We start from the raw sequence: 24253 nt of genomic DNA, 5'->3' as shown, positions 1-24253 counted from the left end.
CCGTTCATCTAATGAATACACTGAGTATGGCTTTACCAAAACAATCATTGATGGCGAATAAAGTATCCATTATTCGAGTATGTAGATCAGGTTATATATATATATATATACATATATATATACCCACGTATCGCAGCGGAGAAGTAGTGTGTTAAAAAGGTAGAAAAAGAAAAGGGAACATTTTAAAAATAGCGTAACATGACTGTCAATATACAGTATTTGTTTTGTGAGTGTTACTGAGTGTTGCTGTCATCAAGGATTTGATTATCATTATTTCTTTCAATCAGGTTCGTATTTGTAGGATGTGTTGTGTTCAAGTTACATTCCGTGTTTGTCAATCGTTGTAAAGATGACAGGTTTTATTCATCGATTCGTTTCTTACTGCATCAATAAACAGCTCGTCTTCTTCTTTATCTGAGACCTGACACACTGCATGCACGGGTTTTTACACTGTCTTCCTTTAGCGGGACATTGACTTTTTCCACCGTGTGCTTTGTTTCCACAGTAGCTGCATTTATGAATATGCTTATCAGACGCTTCATATTTTTGCTGCCTTTTCAATTGTGTAATTGGTTTTGTTCAGCGCTCTTTGGAACTGTTGCTTTTATCTGTGCACTGCGTCAGTTCACGTGAGCCACTCGGTGTACTTGCATCGAAGGTTCCCAGCTGTGCTGATGCCATCTCGTGCTATGTCCATAGCTTTATTTAATGTTACCTTAGTCCTGGCACTTAAAACTTTCTCTCGCAGTTTCGCTGAGTTTGTGTCATACACCACCCTGACCATCTCATCTTCCTCTCCATAAGCACAGTCCTTCACCCGTGAATATTTACCCGTGGCAGTTTGCTATTGGATTGCCGCTGACGGACGGCCTTATATGGGCAGGCACTAAATTACAAGCGCCAGCGCAGCCTGTCTATGAACTTAATTTAAAGTGTAGGTTTACATCGTGCTTTGTTTCCGAAGTAGCAGAACTCATGAATATGGTTGTATATGTCACTCGCTCGCTTCTTATTGTTTAGCTGCCTTCTCAATTATATAATGCATGTTTTCTTGAGCGCTTTTTTGAGGTCTTCCTGGTTTTCTATGTACTGCGTGATTACGTGGGAGGCGTGATGATGTCACACGAAACTCCCCCCGGCGTTGAAGCTCATCTCCATTACAGTAAATGGAGAAAAACTGCTTCCAGTTATGACCATTACGCGTAGAATTTCGATATAAAACCTGCCCAACTTTTGTAAGGAAGCTGTAAGGAATGAACCTGCCAAATTTCAGCCTTCCACCCACACGGGAAGTTGGAGAATTAGTGATGAGTCAGTGAGTGAGTGAGTCAGTGAGTGAGTGAGTGAGTGAGTGAGTGAGGGCTTTGCCTTTTATTAGTATAGATATATATCTACATATATACATATACATACACACATACACACATATATACACACACAGCTATTTCGTATCAGTGCAATACGCTGCTTGTTAAAACGGATAACTCCCGCTCTTACGTGCAAGTCTGCGTGGATATTATGAACTATCGTATTTGTTCAAGTTCTATTTAAATTTTAAATAGAAGGAATTTTTATTTAGTCGACAGAAATATCTTTGGTAGGAATGGTAAAACAGACAGGAATATTATTCTGAATAAATCAACTCAAACCTTAAACAACTTATAATATTTTGCTCTCCATAAAAATTTATCCTGTCTAAATTATACAAGTTAGAAATACAGTAAACGTTAAAAGAACAAACATTCAAATTTCTTTACTCTTATGTAATTTTATATAAAAAATAAACTTAGATTTTAAATATCCCAAAAGATTTTGCTCTCCATAAAAATATATCCTGTCAAAATTATACAAATTCAAATATGAACATGCTGCATAACAAAACCTGGAAATATAAATAAAATGTGTTCCTTTCAGCAATAACAAATCAAATCATTCAGTTGTCTTTGCTCATATGTCATTTTAGAGCTGGACGCCTGGCATCTTTTTGGCAACAAGTTCGTTTCTGTTTGGTGTGAGGTTCTGTGTTGTGGAGATTCTCAGGATGGATTGCAGGTGCTCATCAGTGAGGCGACTCCTGTGTGCTGTTTTGTTAGTCTTTATCACTGAGAAGAGCTTCTCACACAGATATGTGCTACCAAACATGCACAAGGTTCGAGCCGCATGTAGACGGACTTTTTGTTCTTCAAAGTCACCAAAGCGCCGTGCAAACTCAGTGCGCTCAGTTTATCAGCAAAGTGCGTATTTGGGAACACCGTAGTGACGACTTGGTTTAACATTACTTGGCAACAGGGAAAGTGGGGCAAGTTGCACTGGTGCATTTGTGTCTCCCATAAAAGCAGCTTCACTTGAAATCACTTTGTGATTGTGCACGGTAAAACGTCCGCTGAAGTGTCAGATTCTTATTTAATTCTTCTGCTTTCTGTATCTTCTGCATTGCATTCAGGTCTTTCAGGTTACCCTGATGTTTTGTGTCATAGTGCCGTCTTAGATTAAATTCTGTAATTACAGCCACATTAGCTCCACAAATGAGACACACGGGTTCAGTAAACATATACTCAGCCTCCCATCGGTTTTTAAAGGCTCTATTTTCAGAATCAACTTTTCTCTTCAGCATCGTGTGAGCTAGCTTCGCAATAACTTGCAGCATCATAAGCTAGACTTGATTAACGCGGTAAGTGTTCGGCAAGGCAGCTGAAGCGCTGCATTATGGGATCTGTAGTTTATTGTGTTACCAGCGCTTCATATACCGGGCCATTAATAACAATAATACAGTATATAAAATGATCTCGCTGGGCGGATGTGGCCCATGCCCTTGAGTTTGACACATATGGACTAAATAGAACTTGAAAATATATATTTTTTAAATGTGATCGCGCAATTCAGATAGAGTTGGCGCACTACAGCCTGCATGCCTCAATAAGTCATCCTCCCTCGCTCTTACTTTTTACCGTTCATCTAATGAATACACTGAGTATGGCTTTACCAAAACAATCATTGATGGCGAATAAAGTATCCATTATTCGAGTATGTAGATCGGGATATATATATATATACATATATATATACCCCGTATCGCAGCGAGAAGTAGTGTGTTAAAAAGCTAGAAAAGAAAAGGGAACATTTTAAAAATAGCGTAACATGACTGTCAATATACAGTATTTGTTTTGTGAGTGTTACTGAGTGTTGCTGTCATCAAGGATTTGATTATCATTATTTCTTTCAATCAGGTTCGTATTTGTAGGATGTGTTGTGTTCAAGTTACATTCCGTGTTTGTCAATCGTTGTAAAGATGACAGGTTTCATTCATCGATTCGTTTCTTACTGCATCAATAAACAGCTCGTCTTCTTCTTTATCTGAGACCTGACACACTGCATGCACGGGTTTTTTACACTGTCTTCCTTTAGCGGGACATTAACTTTTTCCACCATGTGCTTTGTTTCCGCAGTAGCTGGATTTATGAATATCCCTGTATGTATCAGACGCTTCATATTTTTGCTGCCTTTTCAATTGTGTAATTGGTTTTGTTCAGCGCTTTGGAACTGTTGCTTTTATCTGTGCACTGCGTCAGTTCCGTGAGCGCTCGGTGTACATGCATCGAAGGTTCCCAGCTGTGCTGGTGCCATCTCGTGCTATGTCCATGGCTGTATTTAATGTTACCTTAGTCCTGGCACTTAAAACTTTCTCTCGCAGTTTAGCTGAGTTTGTACCAAACACCACCCTGACCATCTCATCTTCCTCTGCATAAGCACAGTCCTTAACCCGTGAATATTTAGTGGGAGTTTGCTATTGGATTGCCGCTGACGGACGGCCTTATATGGGCAGGCACTAAATTACAAGCGCCAGCGCAGCCTGTCTATGAACTTAATTTAAAGTGTAGGTTTACATCGTGCTTTGTTTCAGTAGCAGAACTCATGAATATGGTTGTATATGTCACTTTCGCTTGCTTCTTATTGTTTAGCTGCCTTCTCAATTATATAATGCATGTTTTCTTCAGCGCTTTTGGAGGTCTTCCTGGTTTTCTATGTACTGCGTGATTACGTGAGGCGTGATGATGTCACACGAAACTCCGCCCCACGGCGTTCAAGCTCATCTCCATTACAGTAAATGGAGAAAAACTGCTTCCAGTTATGACCATTACGCGTAGAATTTCGATATAAAACCTGCCCAACTTTTGTAAGGAAGCTGTAAGGAATGAACCTGCCAAATTTCAGCCTTCCACCCACACGGGAAGTTGGAGAATTAGTGATGAGTGAGTGAGTGAGTGAGTGAGTGAGGGCTTTGCCTTTTATTAGTATAGATAGATAGATAGATATAATGTCTGTGTGTGTATGTGTGTATATATATATATATATATATATGATATATAGATATACAGATAGATAGATAGATAGATAGATAGATAGATATATATATATATATATATAATTTGTGTATGTGTATGTATGTACAGTATGTATGTGTATATATAGATATATATACTGTATATATAATGTGTGTGTATGTATGTATGTGTATATATATATATATATATGACAGCAACACGCAACACTCATAACAGTGACAAAACAATTACATTGACAATCATGTTACGTTATTTTCAAAATGTTTCCTTTAATTTTTCATTACTTGTTTAACACACTACTTCTCGCTGAAGCTTGGTATTTTTTAGTAGTATATATATATATATATATATATATATATATATATATATATATATATATATATATATATATATACATTGCTCTGCTTTTTGGTTAATGGGTGTACTAACAACAGCTTTTAAACACTTGTCTGATGCCGTAAAACCATAATTTTTCTTTTGCTCCTGTTCTCTTTCACAGTTGAATCGAAGATCTCTGATTTGCTGTTATTTTATATTAAAATGGTTAAGCATTCGCTGAATATAAAAAAAACGGTTATACTTTTCATTAAACATAATGGAAAATAACTGTACCCCTTTTCTGATTTTGTGGTAAGATGGGATAGGAGTTTATGGTAGTTTTAATTAAAATTAAATTTCCCCTTGGGATTAATAAATTATCTATCTATCTGTCTATCTAAAGACAGTGTGCTCAGGGTCTGGGTGGGCATAGATAGCATGGATGAATGGCTCTGGGGTGTTGACGGCGGATTGGCAGAGCATGCAAGATAAGGACAAATGAATTTATAAATAAATGATGGGAAGACAACAGGATTTTGTATAAACTAGGAGATGAAGTGTTGGGAAAGAAGGTGAGAAAGAGCAAGGATGGCAAAAGACAGTGAGGGATATAAATGAAAAAAATAAAAAAAGGCAAAGACAGCAGTGGCAAGAGCAAAACCTCAGGTACTAGATGAGGTATATAGGGAACTGGAAACCTCAGAATTGGAAAAATAAATATTCAGAACAGCAAAGGCTCAAGATAAAGCAAAAAAGATCCTGCCCAAATCAAAAAAAATAAAAACCGAATGGGGAGTTTAGATAAATATCACGGGTGCAATTAGGGAAAGATGGAAGCATACTTTGAGAATCTGTTAAATGAGGAAAATCCAACTGTAACATATGATTGACAGAGTACCAAATAAGGGTGTAACAACAGGGATAAGTAGGAAAGAAGGTATTAGAAAGAATAAAAATGGAAAGGCAACTGGACTAGATGGGATACGGGCAGAAACATGAAAAAGTCTGGGTGGGGAAGGAATAGATTTGTTTTGAGAGCTGAAATCAAAGATGTATTGTGAAGAGAAAATGCCAGGTCAATGGAGATATAGTGTATACTGTGCCTATATATACAGTAAGTAGAAGTGAGACATCCAGGACTGTGGAAATTATCCATCTTAATAAAAGGACAAACATCTGTGTATGTGTCTGTCCACGGCTTTGTTTCTTGCAGTGGTATCATATGTTCGTGATATGTCATCTGTTGCAATGAAAAATACAATGCATTTTATTACAGCAAATGTTAGTGATGGCACAATGCTGCCTCACATTAAGGAGACCAAGGTTTGCATCCTAGATCTTCTTTGCAATTTCTCCCAGTGACTGCATGAGGTATCTCTGGGTGCTCTGTTTTTTTCCACAATTCAAAGATATGCAGGTTAGGTGGACTGATGATATTAAATTGTCCTTACTGGGTGTGTGGTGTGTGTTTTTTTGTGTTCCTCTGTGAAGAACTAGTGCCCTGTCCAAGCAATTGTTCCTGCCTTATGTCCTACATGTATGTTTGCTACGATATCTCTGCAACTTTGCTCAGGTTTAAGCAGACTTAGAAAACGGTATGGAGTGTTTACGATGTGAAAACTGTTGGAATGAAAAATACAATGAAAATTATTATTACATGTGTTACAAAATACATTCGAATAAATGGTGCACTACAAATGATATCACTGAATACACTAAAAGTCTGCATTGATTATTTAGATTTCAACCCATCTGAAAAAGGCAGCATGGCTAGTAGAGCTAGCAGGAGTAATATACTGATGTTACATGCAATTGAAATATGGAAAACAATAATGGATAAAAGACTAAAGAGAGAAACCAGAATAGGGTATATTGGATATATGTCAAGAAAAGGCACAACAGAAGCACTTTTTTCCTTGGGACTTATTATGGTAAAATATAGAAAGAAATGCTATTAATAGATATTAGTTCCCCAGCATATATGTGAAGAAAAACACAGAATATTTAAGATTTAAGGGTCAAGAACAAGATGCAAGAGTTAACCTCCAGGGAGAAAAACTTAAAAGGGTGGACAATTTCAAATATCTCAGATCAACCATAACAAAGGATGGAGAGCTATAGGTATATCTGCATTATTTAGTTTATTTCTAAACAGGCTGGAAAAATTGAAACAAGTATTGGGAATTTTATCTGACCAAAGAATCAGTTCTAGAATGGAGGGTAACATTTATAAAACAGCGGCCAGACCAGCACTGCTGTATGGATCTTAAACCTGTTAAAAAGATTTAGGAAAGGAAACTAGATGCTTCAAAAATAAGGATGTTCAGATGGATGTGTGGAATAACAAAGCCTGATAAAGCTAGGAATGTGGGACTCAGTTGGAGAGATAAAGTTGGAGAAGTATTAAAGAAAATACAGGTTAAAGTAGTATGGACATTTCAAGAGAATAGAGGTAAACAATGTGGAGAGAAGAATCATAGATATGCAGTGTCAGAATGGAGCAGAAAAGAATGACCAAAGAATACGTGGATGGACTATGTGAAGGATTAGAAAGGGTTATCAAGCAAAAAAGCATTTAACAGATGAGAGTGGAGGAGGTCTAAGAAAGTCTAAGAATGACAAAACCTTGACACAAAACTTCAAAAACATCTAAAAAGTTTTCACACCTACTGTATTTACCCTAAAGTACTGTGGTAAGATAGAAAATGAGTTGCAGACTTTCCTGAACACTGTTAAAATGTTCAACAATGACACCTATAAAGAAAGGTAAAAAAAAAAAAAAAAAAAGAAACTGACCTGCCCAAAAAACAGAGCATTAAGGCACTAAGCGTGGAAGAGAACTATGAGCACCTAGGCATACTACACAAAAAGAAAAGTGGTGAATATATGAGGAGAGTCCAGCAGGTTCTGAACTCTCAGTGGTGGCAGCACAATTAAAGTGATAAACGTCTGGGTGGGGTCATTGATCAGATATACAGTACAGAGAAACAATGATAGACAGGACAGAGGCAGATTGGGACGACAGGTTGATGTGGAACCCCCTAGGGGGGCACGAAGTAATAAAAAGGGGGGCACGAAGATGTGAAAAAAATTAAACAAGAATCATAAATATGAAAAAACAATCTGTTGAAACCAAAACAAATTAACATAAACTACATTCTGATATAAGAACAATAAATATAGAGTTAGATAAATGTTGATAAAAGTTAAGCAGGTATAGTGAAATATGCATCTACATTTCAAAAAAATGTTAGGGGGGGACACGATTAAAACTGTTATGAAAACTCGGGTCGCAAATACTTAAAGGCTGAGAAACACTGGCTTACATGAATCAAGTGCAGACTATGCACAGACAAGGAAGACTGCACGATCACTTGGCGAGACACACAACATAGTGGCATTCATACCACACTAAAATCTATGCAAGAAGTACAACATCTATGTGGCTGGATCACAAGGTGAAAAAGAATTTCAGACATGGTAATGTCAAGATTTTCTAATACTTCAAGGACCAAAGAGATGGATGTCTAGCAAACAACAAACCAGACATCACTGTGGTTTAAAAGAAGCAGGTATAGATAGTGATGGATATGGGAATACCAGAGGACAGCACAGTTGAGCAGATGGAAATAGAGAGGATCATGAAATACCAAGTAGGGAATCCAGGTAATTGGAAGCCCGGGATTCCCGGACAATTTTCATTCCCAAGAGTGAAACTGCTGTAAACTAGGAATGGCCAAGCTTGCATATATAGTGTGTAAAAATCGATCAAGAAATAACAGAGTTATAGTTGAAAATAATTAAGTGGCATGGTTTTTTGGCCCACGGTGTAGTGTTTTGCAGATTAATTCAGTCAACCAGCAGCAGTCGTCAGTTTCCTGGCACTGACTAAGACTGAGTATAGTGGACTGGGAGGAGTCTGCACTCGGCAGCTCACTAATGCTGGGACAAGGCAGACTTCATTGACGTCTGTCAGACAACAGCTTTGAACAGCAACTTGAAATTGCAATACATCAGTCTGTTGCATCCGCATTATCTGTGCCAAGAAACTTGCCATCATAGAATGATGACAAGAAACTGGATGCATCAGTAAAAGCTGAAATGGCGGTGTTTCAGAGCAACGGCAAGCGCGGGCGTTGTTTAGAACAAGTGTATCAGTATCTGATCAGGTAGATCGCGTTGTATTAAAAAAAAAGTTAAAGTTAAACATTAGTCTATCATATATCCTCCCAATGGCATTTGCCACTTGATTGACATACAGGGCGACCAGTCTAAGATCTATTTCCTTCTAACACACTGGTCATCCCACATGCACCCATACAATAAGATTGTGATTCAGACTACGAATGCCATGAATGTAATTACACCGATCTACATGCTGTCAAATAAACAAACCACACACCATGGCTTCGCCTCTGACGCTGATGTCCGAGGTTCGATTCCCGAGAAGGGGTGCAGTGAGTGTGTACCCCTGATGAGCCCAGAATTAGGGTGAAACACGTGTCACATACACTTTGCATTATTTGACAGTATAACTTTGCAACATTCTATGATCTGCTTCTCGCAACTGAAGAGGGCACCATGGCACAAGTGTTACCTTGTAGGTAACCACCCATACAATCAGATTGTGATTTAGACTACGAATGCCATAAATGTAATTACCCAGATCTACATGCCATCAAATAAACAAACCACACGCTGTGGCGCAACGTAAAGGATGAAACATGTCTCACGTACTCTTTGCATTATTTCACATTAAAACTATGCTCTCTCTATATATATATTTTAATGTAGGTAGATCATTTCAACCTGGCCATTTTAAAAGTAGCTCGCAAGCCGAAAAAGTGTGGGCACCCCTGAACTAGATACATGTATTTATATGACAGCATGAACTGCTTGTAGATAAGGTTAGTCTTTTATTGGTGTCAACATATTGCAGTAGTTTTTTTAAAAATAAGTGTCGGTCGTTCTAAAACCGTTCACATGTGAGATGCCCGTGCACTGTGCACGAATTTCCGGGAATGGATAAACCCGTCCGGGAATGGATTACCTAATACCAAGCCCTCAAGGTCGAACTGGAAGAACAGTAAAAGAATGGATTCACAGTAATGGCAATGGTGATTGAAGTCTTTGGCTCAACCCTAAGAGACCATGTAAAACCAGCTAGTCAAAAAGGATGAAATACTACTAGAAACAGCACAGTTTGTCATAACAAATATTTAGATGCTACTAAAAGTATGACCATTCATTAACTCTCATTAGTTGAAATGTCACAGGGTCTAAAACACATATTATAAAAAGATTAATCTAGGCTGAAAAAAGAAAGAAATTGATTTTATAAGTATTTACTCCAACTATGAGTAGGAAAATTGATTAATAAAGAAACTTTTAAGTCACACTCTGATTCAGAGGACCCTGAAATTATATAATTATATTATATAATATAAAATAATTGTATAATACTATATTGAGAAAAATATAAGTAGTCTAATTCTGGACAATAACTATGCATTACAAAAAATGAATTTATTTAGTTATAGATAGGATACTCTGTGCTAAATTATCTGTGTACATTTTGCTCTAATTATTACTACCAAATTTAACTTCTAACTTTCATTACCTTATGGTGCTTTAAGTAAAGTGCATCAACAGTTATAAAGCTGACACTAGTAGAAGGCAAATATTACTTATTATATATTATACATTATTTTATATTGTGTGTGACATTACAAAACAAAACAATCACTCACAATGGCTTTTTAATTTAGTGTTACTTTCTATGAAATCCTTGTGTAGACCTAATTTATACAACCAAGGGCCTCATGTATAACGCCGTGCGTAGAACTCGCACTATAACATGGTGTAAGCACAAAAGCTGAAATGTGCTTACGCACAGAAAAATCCAGATGCATGAAAAGTAACGCTCGTGCACGTGCTTTATGTAATGCCCCAACTCCTCCCAGAATTACGCCTCTTTGAATAAGCAAATCAATATAAATCGCCCTTAAGCTCAGCCTTCTGTGAAAAGACAATGGGAAAAGCACGGGGTAAAATATAAGATTTCAGCGAATACCAAGTGGAGGCAAAGGAAAAACATACTATTTGTTCAAATAAACCGTGGTATAATCAACAAAAGGAAGTTGATCGAGTGACATAGCGTGTTGGAGAAACTTGAAAGCTCATGTTCACAAAATCGCACAGTGCCGGAAATAAAAAAGAAGACACATATCAAAGTTGCCGTGAAAAGCCGAGTTGTAGCCCACTGTCTGAGTGTCATATAAAAGCTTATTAGGGTACAGAGAAAAAAAGGCACACAGTGGGGAAAAAGCAGGAAATGTCAACTTCAATCTCAACATTTCCACTTTAATCACGTAGTTTATTTTGTCATTAAAGTAGAACATCATAAACTTCATCTAAAAATCGTTTAATTAACCAGTTTCTCAAATCACATCGTAATTAAAGTAGCATGTTAAATGCTTTGTTTTGTATTTGATTTTCTTTGTGCCTATGTGTGTGAATCACTACTTGCTTCTTAAACCGGCTCTCTTCCTCCAACTGGACACAGAATCCATTACATTCGTGATATTACAGCTCCCTGAATAACTAAAATACTGAGATGTATACGTGATATCATTTTCATGATGATAGGAGTTAAATCACGTTATTAAACATGTGTTTCACTTCGATTAAATAATTTATTGCAGCAGTACTCAGGGGCGGCTCTAGGCTTGTGGTGGCACTGGGCAGAGGAAGAATCGGTGGCTCTTTAAGCCGCCAATGTCAGTAAGGTAGCTTATGCACGGTGGATGGCCACGTCCGTTGCAGACACTGCATAGCCGCCTTGTGCTCATGACACAAGCATTTAACTTTTGCCGAAATTTGTCGCTGCATTTTTAGCTGTGTTGTTATTTTCTCTTTCTGTTTTATATTCAATATATATATTGGCATAGCCGTCACTGCAGTCAGTGCTTTTCTTTCCCCAAGTAACCTATCGCCACAATATCAGCTCTGTAATAAAAGTTAAGCCATCTGTAAGCTTAGCGCCGATTCTTCAAAACGTTTAAGGAACATTGAAATATCTTCGTAGTACATGTTTAATTATTCTATCCTTAACGACACTCCCAGTGAAGAATATAGATTATTTAAATGAAGTTAAAGTTTTATCTGTATAATTTAATAAACATATTTTGCTACATTTCACCTTAAAAATGATATCGTCATCATATGTAAATACGCGCTTTATAAAGTGGCTCAGGTTGTGCGATATTATAACTATAGTGCAAGTTTACAGTGGGGTGATTGTACTTATAAGTACAAACCGTTCTACAAGGTGCAATTGATTGAGTGCATTTAAAGTTCTTGGGATGAAACTATTTCTGAACCGTGAGGTCTGTACAGGAAAGGCTTTAAAACGTTTTGCAGTGGCTGAGACAGCGTGTCCATGAAACTGTATACCGATAATTCTCTTTCCGATCAGCTGCTGCTGTGATTCACACTCAGATACAGTGATATAAATACTCCGAGTGGTGCAGTGAGAGTAATATGGAAAAAGATGATCCGCTTTGGCAACTCCTAATGGGAGGAGCTGAAAGAAGAAGAAGAAGGAGAAGTGAGAGTAACAACACTAAAGCAGTTATGGTATTTGGAATACTATGGCTATTCCCTGGACCATTATATTGTTACAAGTTAATTACAATCAGATGTGTTACACTAATAAACAATATGAGGTTAGTTTCAATGTATTTATAAAGCCGTGTCAGGAAAATAATGAGTAACCACACAGGAACAGTACCATTGCTTTGATGCTGGGTGCCGCCAGTCTGCAAAACCGAGCGGAGAACTTGCGTACGACAAGGCATGAGGTACCGTGGAAAAGTGCGTGGCTTTATACGAAGTGTAGGTTTTATACATCGCGATTTGAACATGGAAAAGTTCTTACGCAACATTTCTGTGCGTACGCACCGTTTATACATGAGGCCCCAGGTGTTTTTCTCACCCCCTCAGTACACTTAAAGTACAGTACACACTGTTATAACCTCTCATTATTTAATTATAGGTAAAAACAACATAATGGAAGTTTTGTGGTGTTTTTCAAAGATTTAAAAAATACAAGTACATATATAAAAGACACACTTAATAAATAACATAGTTTTACTGCTTAATTATAGAAATTTGTATGATGCATTTGGCTCTGACTTTGTTTCAAGCTTGTACCAGACAAGCAATTTTCACAATTTTGTATGTCTTTAATTTTTTTTTAAAAGTCTGGTTGTGGTGTTATGGGTCCACAGCTCGCTTAGTAAAGGCCATTTAAATAAATGACCACCGCGCTCGCGGTTTCATGAGGGGGCGTAGTGGTTGTAGCAAGCCGCGGGGCGATCTGCGGTGTGGGCGTTTCTCACCAAGTGCACAGGTGAGGAACTGCCCACATCCATGATTGTTCCCGTGGCTAATTTGATGCAGCTGCTATGGCCCCTCGCTATATGAAAAGAAGCGCGAGTAAGATAAAAAAAAAAAAGAACAAAGGAACAGAGTAGAACAAGAAAAAAGAGAAGTAAACGGAGGTTGGAGCAGGAAGCAGTGAGGAGTAGAGCGCAAGTCGGTGAAGCAGAAAGCAGGCGAGTGCTCGCAGGCAGCTGAAGGCAGCCTGCGTGTTTGGCCAACACCCGGGAGAAGTAGTGGTTGTGGTCGCTCCCGCAGAGTTTGTTTTGTAGGGCAGGAGTGACCGGAAGGCGCAGGACTCTTCGCAGAAGGTAGTGGGAGTCAGGACTTGGGACGTGGTGTTCCCAACGTGAGAGCCTTGGTCGTAGGGAATTCCCAAGTCGCTGTCCGGAGTAGCCGACCGGAGCCAAGGATCGGTAAGGCAACTGACAGCAGAGGCAGGCACAAAGGTCAGCTGCAGAGAGAGAGTGTCTCCCTTGTTGCGGGGCCCAGATGGGTGAAGCAGGAGAGACGCTAGTTTAAAAAGAAGGCACCGGAGCTTGTTTATAGACTGTTTCTTGTTGGATGTTTTAACCTCGATTTTAAAAGGATTGTTTTTTCTATTGTTTTAACTTCCACGTTTTATTGGATTATTTATTTATTGAAGAATTATGAATGAACTGCACTATTTACTGGACACTTTGTTTTTTATTGTTTTTAATAAAAGCACTTTTGCACTTTTTTACCATCCCCTTGCTCGATTGTTATTGCCTTCACTGACTAGTTCATCGGTGACATTATCGATGGTGTTGGGTTCAAGTGCTTCCGAACAGTGATGGGAGCGTGGAGCCGAACTCGCATCGTCACACTGGTGACAGTAGAAAGAGTTGTGATAGAGGCAAAAGTGACAGACAAAAGAAGAAACTGAGAAAAATAAGGCAGTGGATGGGCAATGATGTGGCAGGACAGATGTAAAATGGGCATCAGAGAGGAAGAGACATGTAAAAGGGCAACAAAGAAAAATGTAAATCCTTTCTCCTATCTAACAGTTCTACGATGCTCTTATGGAAGAATTATTAGTAATTCATTATCTCTGTTTTAAATACATTCAGTAAAATTAGCATAAGTTTCAAAATGCGGTAATAACATTTCATTATTTGCTATACAAGGACTTGGCAAGTCAGATTATATTCTGGTTAAAAACAACAGTGAACAGGGCAGAGTGAATTGGGGGTTGAAGTTATAGACACACCCATGCTCACTCAGAAGAACACAATATTCTAAAATATTTCTAACCCAGTTTCTTAATTAGAAGGCAATTATTGCTAACCCTTTTTGGAGTTAAGCCTGAGGGGTAGTAGGGCTCGGAAGTTTATGTAATTATAATTAAACTCAAGTCAGATTCAGGGTGACTTGACTTGATCTGCTTTACAGTATCCTAAACAACCCTTAACATGGTATTTTGCTGCCATCTAGGGGATAAAATAACATAATGCTGTAAAAAATCATGAATATTTCTATGCATTTTGCCACTCTAAGGTAACTTATCAATATTCATGAGTGGGATAGAGCCTTTATCCAAAACAACAATGGTGTGTAAATGAGAAGCTGTAAAGCCAGTTTTTGAAGAAACTGAAAGTGAACCATTACCTGAATCAAGCAAAAGTGATGACAATATGAACTGGTCATCCAGGATTCATAAGGATAGTGAAACTAATGCATCCAGCTCTGTATGAATTAACCTCTGTGATATGCCTGGTGAATTTGGTCACCTGAATTCATAATGCTAGTAGCTGCATGGAAAAAAGGCAAAAAGATTTTGAGCAAGTAGAAACACAAGAAATACATTAGCCTCCTAAGCACTGTTCATAGTTCAGCAGCTGTCAGTTTTCATGTTACTGTATATAAGAGGTGCCCCTTCAGTATCAGCTTTTAAATCCAAGCTGAAGTCTTATTACTTCAATTTAGCATACATTCAGTAGAACTGCTGATTAGTCGTGCATACTTCCTCTCTGTTGTTAGTCATTAGTATTAAAATATAAGTAATATTGTATTTATTAGATTAGATTATTTATTTATAAAAGCACATTTAAAACAACAGAGGTTGCGCCAAAGTGCTGTACAAAAAAGCATTAAAATAAATGCAATACAAACAATCATACAAAAGCAGATTAATAAAACAACTAATTGTAACTTCCACCACAATCCCATCATACACAATGAAAGACAGAAGAAAACAAGTAGGTCTTAAGCCGACTTTTAAAAACCTCGATCGAGGATGAAGACCTGATGTACAGAGGCAAGTCATTCCATTCTAAACCTTCACTATTCTGTTTTTTTTTCCCCTCAATATCCTTATGTGGCACTTGGTGCCAGTGCTCTACTGCCAAGTTATTTGCCTACCTACAGAAAAGAGAAATGGAATCATGAGGGAGAAGGGTCCTTTCATCAGATAGGCTGGCCCAGCACTGACTCAGCTGATGACCGGCCAGTATAGAAGGATATGGCTAGTTGGTTGATGTCTCCAGGACTCCTACTGTGACAGGCTTGTCTGACTCCTTTTCTACAATTTAGCAGTAGTTCTACAATTGGATGATGGACAGATGTTGTTGTTTCTCATTTACGTTAACTGGTTTCTACTTTGTTTTTTGATGTATTTGAATAAATCTGTATCTTTATACAGGGTGGTCCAGATCTAATGATGCAGATCCAGATCGTCTGGATGATTGATTTATGCGGGGATGATTCCAGTTTGGCGCAAAGATGATTCTTCATATCGTCAGTTCGCACACTTCTTGATGGTCCAGGATTTTTTGGGTGATTTTCTATGTATAAACTTAATAAGTTGTATCGTAATGAAAATTTTATAATTAGATCTGGACCACCCTATATGTGAAAGTTCTGTATTAAGTGACTAGTATAATCTATTCTTGCATTTTTCCTTGCAATTTCTACTATTATACTGTAATTTTGAGGTGGCAATCTAGCTCTGTGAAATGGACTACTTCTGTTCCGTTTGTGCATCATATTTACCCCATTTTGTGACAACCTATCTAGAAGCATGTCTCTCTTTGAATTGCCTTTCCCAAGATTTCTTTCATTTTTTTTATTTCCCTAGAAGAGTTTTGTTTTTCATGGGAGCTTTTTTCTTATCTTCTTAGGGAGTCAAGGATGGGGGCTGTCAAAAGCAGGGCCTGTTAAAGCCCATTGCAGTGTTCTATGTGTGATTTTGGGCTATACAAGAAATACATTATTGTTGTGTCAGGACAAATGTGGAAGTCGATAGGTCTTGTACTCTAGTAGTCTGCAATAACACAAGGGGTGCATTGATTGTGCAGATATGGCACTATCATTCTATACTCTCATGAACAACCAACAGAAAGAATATAAGAAAAATGTGCAAAGAAATGTGCTTCTACCGTCCATATTGCAATATCGGGCTTGGCATTGGTGACCGTTACATGAAGCACTTGTAATAAATCTGCATTAGACAAAAGACATACATTTTATATTGTATTTAAGCTGATGTTTCGATACTTACATATTTTTGTTACATTTAATAACATTTTTCCCTTTTGAAAAGAATTCAATGCTTTGACTTGTTTTTCTAGGAGTAAACATAATGCTAAGGTAGTTAAACAACATTTTTGTTCTTCATTTTAGTTAACTCACTTAATGTTCTCAGCACTTGGTAGTTTTTCCCAGCCTTAGAGGCTTCATTCACTATTTTAATTACATTGTGTTTTATTAATTGGCTGCAATGGCCAACAGGGGTGGGGGCTGTGTGCCCATAAACCTCAGACTCCAGACACATGTGTACAGACACAGTCAAGGGTTACATTAAAGTATATTTTTATTACCCAGTTCTTCCTCCAATACACAAGCATTCACAAGCACAATTTCAATTATGAACTTCCAGTATTCCCCTTCAGGCAAGCCTTGTCCCCTATATCTCCGACTCCAAGTCCCTGATTCAGCAGAAATTACTTCTTTTACGCGGAGAGTACTTCTGGTACAGGATTAAGTGCAAGTTCCTCAAAGTAGGATGGATTTCTGTAGACAGTGCCCTTTGGCAGACCCCAGTGACTCCGACTGGGTTGACACCAATTCATACATCCTGTTATCAACAACCCTCAAATGGGATTTTTATATAGTCAGGTAGGGACTGCAAATATGTATGATTTCCTATCTTCCATAAGTCAGGTTGTTAGATGCCCTTCTGAGGCTTCTGACCTCTTTTGAGAAACTCTCCAGTGGGGCTGCACACTGAAACACACTCTCTTCTTCAGGGTGCAAGAGAGTGGCTCATGCATAACATAGTACCAGGAGTGGGGTCATGCACCAATGGATCTCCAAGAGGCACACAATATCCCAATACCAGTGGAGCAAGATGAGGATCCTGCTGGCACTCATGTCTTTGCTCGTCACAGGTACTTGCTGGTTAAGATGCCTCCCTCAAATAACCTTGAATGTTTAATATTCTGCTTCAAACACATGACTGCACTGATGCACTGGGAGAGGAGAGGATAGGCAACTATCTTGTTTTTCGCTGGAGAAGCCCTACAGGTTATGTGAAATCTCCCTCCCGAAAGGCTCGATGAGTATGACTTCCTGAAGCAACAGACCCTCATTCGTACAGCCATAAGCCCTGTAGCCAAGGGACACCAGTTTCGTCTGATTCAAAGCTGGTTCTGTGAAGACACCTTTGAGCACATTGTGGAGAAGCTCGCTATTGATGCAATCCTGTCAGGGAAAAATCAGGACCTATGTGATGAGTTGCTCTGGAATGATGTCCACTCACTACTAGATGCCCAGACTGAAGGGCACCCTAACCATCTGGAAGCAGAGGGGCCCTGATTTCAAGGCCCAAGCATACAAAGAAAGATGGTTTTAAAAATTGCTCACACCCATGTTTTGTGGGGTCATCTCGGTGCAGAGAAGATGAGAAAAAGAATTTTGAAGAGCTTTTATTGGCTGAATATGGTCAGAGATGTGCAGCAGTTTTGTAGGACGTGTCCCAATTTTCAGGTTGTTTCTGCTCATAGACCTGCTAGGGCTCCTCTCTCACTGATGCCTATTTTGGATGTCCCCTTTGAGAGGGGCTGGGTAGCTATTGTGGGCCCACCCCCCAAGAGTAAAAATGATTTTCAGTATATGTTCGTGTTGCTTGATTATGCAACAAGGTATGTCGAGGTGGCCGCGCTACAAAAAGTAAATGCATAGATTTTTGCCAAAACTCTCTCAGAAACAGTCACACGTATTGGCATCCCACACAAGATTTTAACTGACTGACCTTTATCTCTTGCGTCATGCAGCAGCTGTGTGAGAGCTTGGCAATTAAGCAATTGACCATCACTTCTCATCATCTGCAGACAAATGGCCTGACTGAACAGTTTAATAAAATGCTGAAACAGATGATATGGCGGGTGGTCCAAGACAACCTGACCACCTGGGACACTGTGTTGTCTTTTCTCCTGTTTGCTGTTTGTGAATCCCCCCAAGCATCCACCAGGTTGAACCCTTTTAAACTGCAATTTGGATGCCGACCACTTAGGGTGTTACACATTTTTCAGGAGGAATGGACAGGGGGACCCTGTCAGGGGGACAACTCACAGGATGAAAATTTGTGGATGGAGTCATTTCGCTCCAAGAACTGATCTTGAAATTGTCCTCTATTGTGGTGGAACATATGCAACGTGAACAGGAGGCAAAAAACATAATTATGACAAAAAAAGCAAACTCCGTGAGAAGGGGGATTGCGGGCTGGTGTTGATCCCTGTAGACCCACATAAATTACAGGCAAAATGGCTGGGTTTGGCAGTGGTCGAAGAAAATATGACCTGTACAGGTTTTGCATGTCTTTTGAAATGAGGCACTGGTCATGACCGCAGCAGTCCCGCAGACTGAGGCTGAAATTGGTGATGATTGGATGGATACCCAGAAGACAAAGTTGCTGGAACTGACCAAAAGGAACTCTTATTTTTTTTAACATTTTATTGATTTTATTAAAAGCAAATAACATTCCATACAAGCAAGTCAAATTTTACAGAACTAAGTTTAAGTCAAATCAACCCCAACCCATTAGAAAGAGACCTAGGCCAACAGACTAAAACTTTAATAGTAGGATAAATAAATAAATAGAAATGAAATGGGAAGAGAATTTGCTTCCTCAATTTAAATACTATTCTAAAATATTATTGACTAGATCAGGTTTTAAAAACGTTTTGCACAGATCCTCGAAGTGAGAATTAGATTTTTTCCAATTTCAAATAATATATAACATCAGTTTCCCACTGACTTCCAATAGTGAAGTAAAGGCAATTGGTTTGCTTGTCCTTCTCCACTTTAAGTCCATCTGGAAGTACACCAAACACAGTTGTTAATGGATTAGAAGAGATTGTGATATCAAGGGTGTCTGAAAGGCATTTAATGATTTTGGTTCAAAATGATGATGTTAATTTGGTGCACTCCCAAAACATATGGCCCAATAAGGCTGGAACTTGATTGTAAAGTTATCATGATTAGATACCCAGAAGGCAGAGTTACTGGATCTGATTGAAAGGAACTCTGATGTCTTTTTAGTCTTAACTGGCTGGACAGAAATTGTGGCACATAAGATAGTAACGGAGTCTGGTATTGCAGTGCATGTGCCCCCGTATTGCCTTTCGGAGGCAACAAGGAAGGTGATAAGCGAGGAGGTGAAAGCAGAAGCGAGTGGAGGATAAGTGAGGAGGTAAAGGCAGAAGCGAGTGAAGGATCCCAGTTTTTCTGGTCTCAAGACCAGATGGCTTGGTTTGGTTTTGTATAGATTTTAGGTGCTTGTATAAGATTTCCAAGTTTGATGTGTACCTGATGCTGTGTATAGATGACTTGGGCAAGCTTCACCTTAGTTCTCATGACAGGGTAGTGGCAGGTGCCCCTGGAGGAGTCCAGTTGCAAGAAAGCGAATGGTGGACCAGATTTTCCATCCCCATTCCGTGTATGCATGAATATCTCTCGATGACATGGTCATTTTCAGTAATGATTGGAGGTCTCATCTTGACCTACTGCAGATGGTGCTTGACAGTTTGATGCTGGTGGGGTTAACAGCTAACCCTAAAGTGTAGACTGGGGATGCTGGAAACTATTATTTGGGATATTCCATGGGGAAAGGGCTGATTGAGCCACAGATGAACAAGGTGGGGGAGGTACTGGTGTATCCCCATCCTAAAACATAGGGGCAGGTTTGTGCCTTCCTTGGGCTCGCTGATTACTACAGGGGGTTTATTCCTAACTTTGTACATCAGGCTGTCCCTCTCACTGACTTAAGACAGAAGGAACCATGGTATTTTTTGGGCCGATGCCTGTAACAGGGCCTTCTTAAACATAATGCCCACTTCATCCTTGTTCCCAATTCTATAGAATGCGGATGTATACAGGAATTTGTTCTGCAGATGGATGCCAGTGCTTTTGGTTTGGGGGCAGGGCTTTCTCAGTGTTTTGATGGGGAGGAACACCCCACCACATTTCTCAGCAGGAAACTGCTTCCCAGGGAGCACAATTAGTCAACCATTGAGAAAGTATGAAGTAATGAGAAAGCGATTACGTGGGCAGTGAAGACCCTACTGTACTACTTAGGGGGTCGACGGTTTACCCTGGTGATGAGCCACACACTGCATTGGTGCCTCTACATACAGAAGAATGTACATGCCCATTCTCTTGCACCTGGCCAAGCCCAGCTAGGGTGATCACTTTGTCCACACCAGTGTGACCAAAGTTAAGGTGTGGTGATGTGAGGTTTCTGAGCTCTTTTGAGACCCTCCCCTATGAGAGATGACAAATGAAAAAGTAAGAATCCCCCAAACCATTAGATGGCAGCAGTGAGACTCATTAACTTATATGTGGTTCCCTGCTTCACATCATAATTGAACAAGTGATCTGAAGGTACCTTAGCTCCTTAGTATATTTGGGATCAAGACAGAAGAAAAGTTCTAGGGGCATAATCCCAGTATTTTGCTACACCTTTTTAATGCTGGAAATGACTAAAGGGCTTCCACCAGATAGAGTTGCTGTGAAGGGTTATAAAGACTGGTGAAAACAGAGTGTGAAGGATTGATGTAGACAAGAGCTTATCTAGCAGGAAGAAGAGAGGACAGAGTAAAGAGAGAATGAAACCATTCAATGTATCATTTTGGTAGGCTTAGAGACAAAATACTCTAGCCAATAGACAGGGGCCAACTCTATAAAGGAAGGCACAGAGTGGCTATTGGTATATTGTGAGAGACAAACAAAAATAAAAACACCAACAAAAAATACAGAAAGTGAAAAAAAAGTGAACATGCAAACAAAAAATTGAAAATGCAAACTACAAGAAAAGTCAAAACGGAAATGACCTCAAGTGGGGAAGGGAGAGGCATGTGTGAAATGGGTGGAAAAGCCAAGGAGGTGTTAATAAAGATATTCAGTGATCCTGCTGAAGTTTAGTGCAACTTGTAAGGCTTCTGCTATTGGTATAAACAGATTAACTGTGATTAAAGTAACACTTTCTAATTTCAGGTGGTCTTCAATTAGTTTTCCTTTTTACAGATATGCATTGTGTTTGCGTTTTGTTCGTCTTGTGGGCTTGCAGCGTGACTGAGAAAAAGAATCTGTGTGCTGGAATGGATTTTGAAATTGGGAGTGCTAGTGGTAAGTATAGTAAATCTCAGTCTTTGTTTACATCAGCCAGTTGCAACACATGTAGGAGGAAGCTGTATGGACCAAGTGAAGGTAATTCCATGCCAGACCAGGGGGTGGAAGGGTGCACTAAACCCTCTTCTGTTGTCACTACAGACTAAACACAGGAAAACCTGCCCGATTCAACCTTCAAAGACATCACTTCCAGTTCAGGTGCTCACAAGAACATCTCTTCTGTTTCCAGCACCCAGAAGAACGTCATTTCTGGCTCCGGTGCCGAAGACAACACTCCACTTCCGGCGCCCAGAAGCAGGTCACTTCCGGTTCTGCCATGTCCCGGCCTTTAAAGCCGCCATGTTTTGAACAGTAAAACAGTTCAGTTTAGAAGAGAACCAGTGCACAGTGAACAGTGCTCTTTTAAAAACCCATTTGCAGCCAGGGACAATATATCGGTGGTTGCCTCAAATCTTTTTTTTGTGTTGAGGTCGATTTTCACAATGGCGTAGTTGGCAGAATGATGGCCTTCTTTTGGAACTGGAAGCTGAACCCAAAATATGCCTCAAAACAGCCTCGAGTCCTCTAACCAAAAGAAGGTCGGGTAGGAAAGTACCGTTTCTACATCGCCAAGCTGGGGTTCATCGATGTGTATCGGGGGGATCAGAAGCATGCTCCAACCCAGAACCCTTGGGATCCATAGGCAAGGGACCTATGGATGAGGGTCACGTCCAGAAGGAAACATATCAGAGACTTATTATGGTCTCTCAAGAAAGGGAACAGCTCATAAATTCCCAACAAAGAAAAAGTACTTTGGGAAAGGTGGGGGTGCCCCGGGTTGGCAGGCGGGGAATATAATGGTCTGGAAATTTAACCCAGGGAAAACAATAAAAAAAACAGGCATTTGCACTTCGGGCCAAAGTCGGGCATTGGCTAAGGCCAAATCAAAACAGTGCTTGACAAATAGTGGAGTAGGAAGCCTGTGCATGCCCTTCCGCCTGATATCGCACAGCTGACCTGGTGTCAATCCTTTAACAGCATGGTCCCCCTAGTGGAGATCACTGAACATATTCGAACGGAAACCTACGTGAGGCATCCAGAACGGGACCCATGTCATTTTAGATGGGTGTGCATCCCTGCTTTTGAGTCCTCTTCCCACATTGCGGAGTTCACTTCACTGAATCCTGGTATGCAGCCAGGTGACAAAGGGATCTGCAGAGGAATATGAACAGGGGGGCTGTGTGCTCTAGCTAATCCTCTGGCCTTCTCACATACAGGAATAGCAATCGTAAATGGTTACTTCTTTATTTAATTCCGGCAGCAACATTCCCATTGTTGATTGCCGCTTAGTGTTGCTGCGACAATGGCTGAAAGTAAAGACCAGTCTAACCTGTATTCACAGAGACGTTTGTTATTATGAGTTCGACACCTGTTATATCAGCCACAATGGCGTCTTGAAAAAGTTTGTGGTGGCAGTACTCGATAATCCTCTTTTCCTCGCGATACTGGGTAGAGATTGGTCAGACAATAAAAGCGGTATCACACTTGCTAGTCCCACACAGGCCCTAGGTTTAGTCATGGATGCAGAAGCAGTGTTCTCAGCTACCTCCACACTGTATGCACAGCCAGGAAAAGAGACGGAGTTCGGCCTCTAACGATGATGTGCAGACACCTGGGGCCTCATGTATAAATGGTGCGTACGCACAGAAATGTTGCGTAAGAACTTTTCCACGTTCAAATCGCGATGTATAAAACCTACACTTGGCGAAAAGCCACGCACTTTTCCACGGTACCTCATACCTTGTCGTACGCAATTTCACTACTCGGTTTTGCAGACTGGTGGCACCCAGTGTCAAAGCAGTGCTACTGTCCCTGTGTGGTTACTCCTTATTTTCCTGACGCGGCTTTATAAATACACTGAAACTAACCGCATATTGTTTATTATTGTAACACATCTGATTGTAATTAACTTGTAACAATATAATGGTCCAGGGAATAGCCATAGTATTCCAAATACCATAACTGCTTTAACGTTGTTACTTTCACTTCTCCTTCTTCTTCTTCTTTCAGCTCTTCCCGTTAGGAGTTGCCACAGTGGATCATCTTTTTCCATATTACTCTCACTGAACCACTCGGAGTATTTATATCACTGTATCTGAGTGTGAATCACAGCAGCAGCTGATCGGAAAGAGAATTATCAGTATACAGCTTCAAGGACACACTGTCTCAGCCACGGCAAAACGTTTCAAAGCCTTTCCTGTACCGACCTCACGGTTCAGAAACAGTTTCGTCCCAAGAACTTTAAATGCACTCAATCAATTGCACCTTGTAGAACTGTTTGTACTTATAAGTACAATCACCCCACTGTAAACTTGCACTTTAGTTATAATATCGCACAATCTGAGCCACTTTATAAAGCGCATATTTACATATGATGACGATATCATTTTTAAGGTGAAATGCAGCAAAATATGTTTATTAAATTATACAGATAAAACTTTAACTTCATTTAAATAATCTAT

General features: G+C 39.5%; 1 protein-coding gene across 2 annotated transcripts in view; it reads right to left on the bottom strand.

The window, feature by feature from the left end:
• kcng1 (potassium voltage-gated channel, subfamily G, member 1) overlaps positions 1 to 24253 on the bottom strand; it is a 124700-nt gene that overhangs the window by 47894 nt on the left and 52553 nt on the right. The window contains exon 2 of one of the 2 annotated variants that reach the window (XM_039735686.1): positions 14733 to 14875. The exons of the other annotated variant lie outside the window; for it this stretch is intronic. The gene's annotated coding sequence lies outside the window, so the exon portion shown is untranslated. The remainder of the gene's footprint in view (positions 1 to 14732; positions 14876 to 24253) is intronic. 2 annotated transcript variants of the gene reach the window in all.

The sequence above is a fragment of the Polypterus senegalus genome, chromosome 14 (assembly GCF_016835505.1).
Source record: "Polypterus senegalus isolate Bchr_013 chromosome 14, ASM1683550v1, whole genome shotgun sequence".
In the NCBI taxonomy this organism is placed as follows: Eukaryota; Metazoa; Chordata; class Cladistia; order Polypteriformes; family Polypteridae; genus Polypterus; species Polypterus senegalus.
This window is presented reverse-complemented; position numbering and strand designations above follow the sequence as displayed.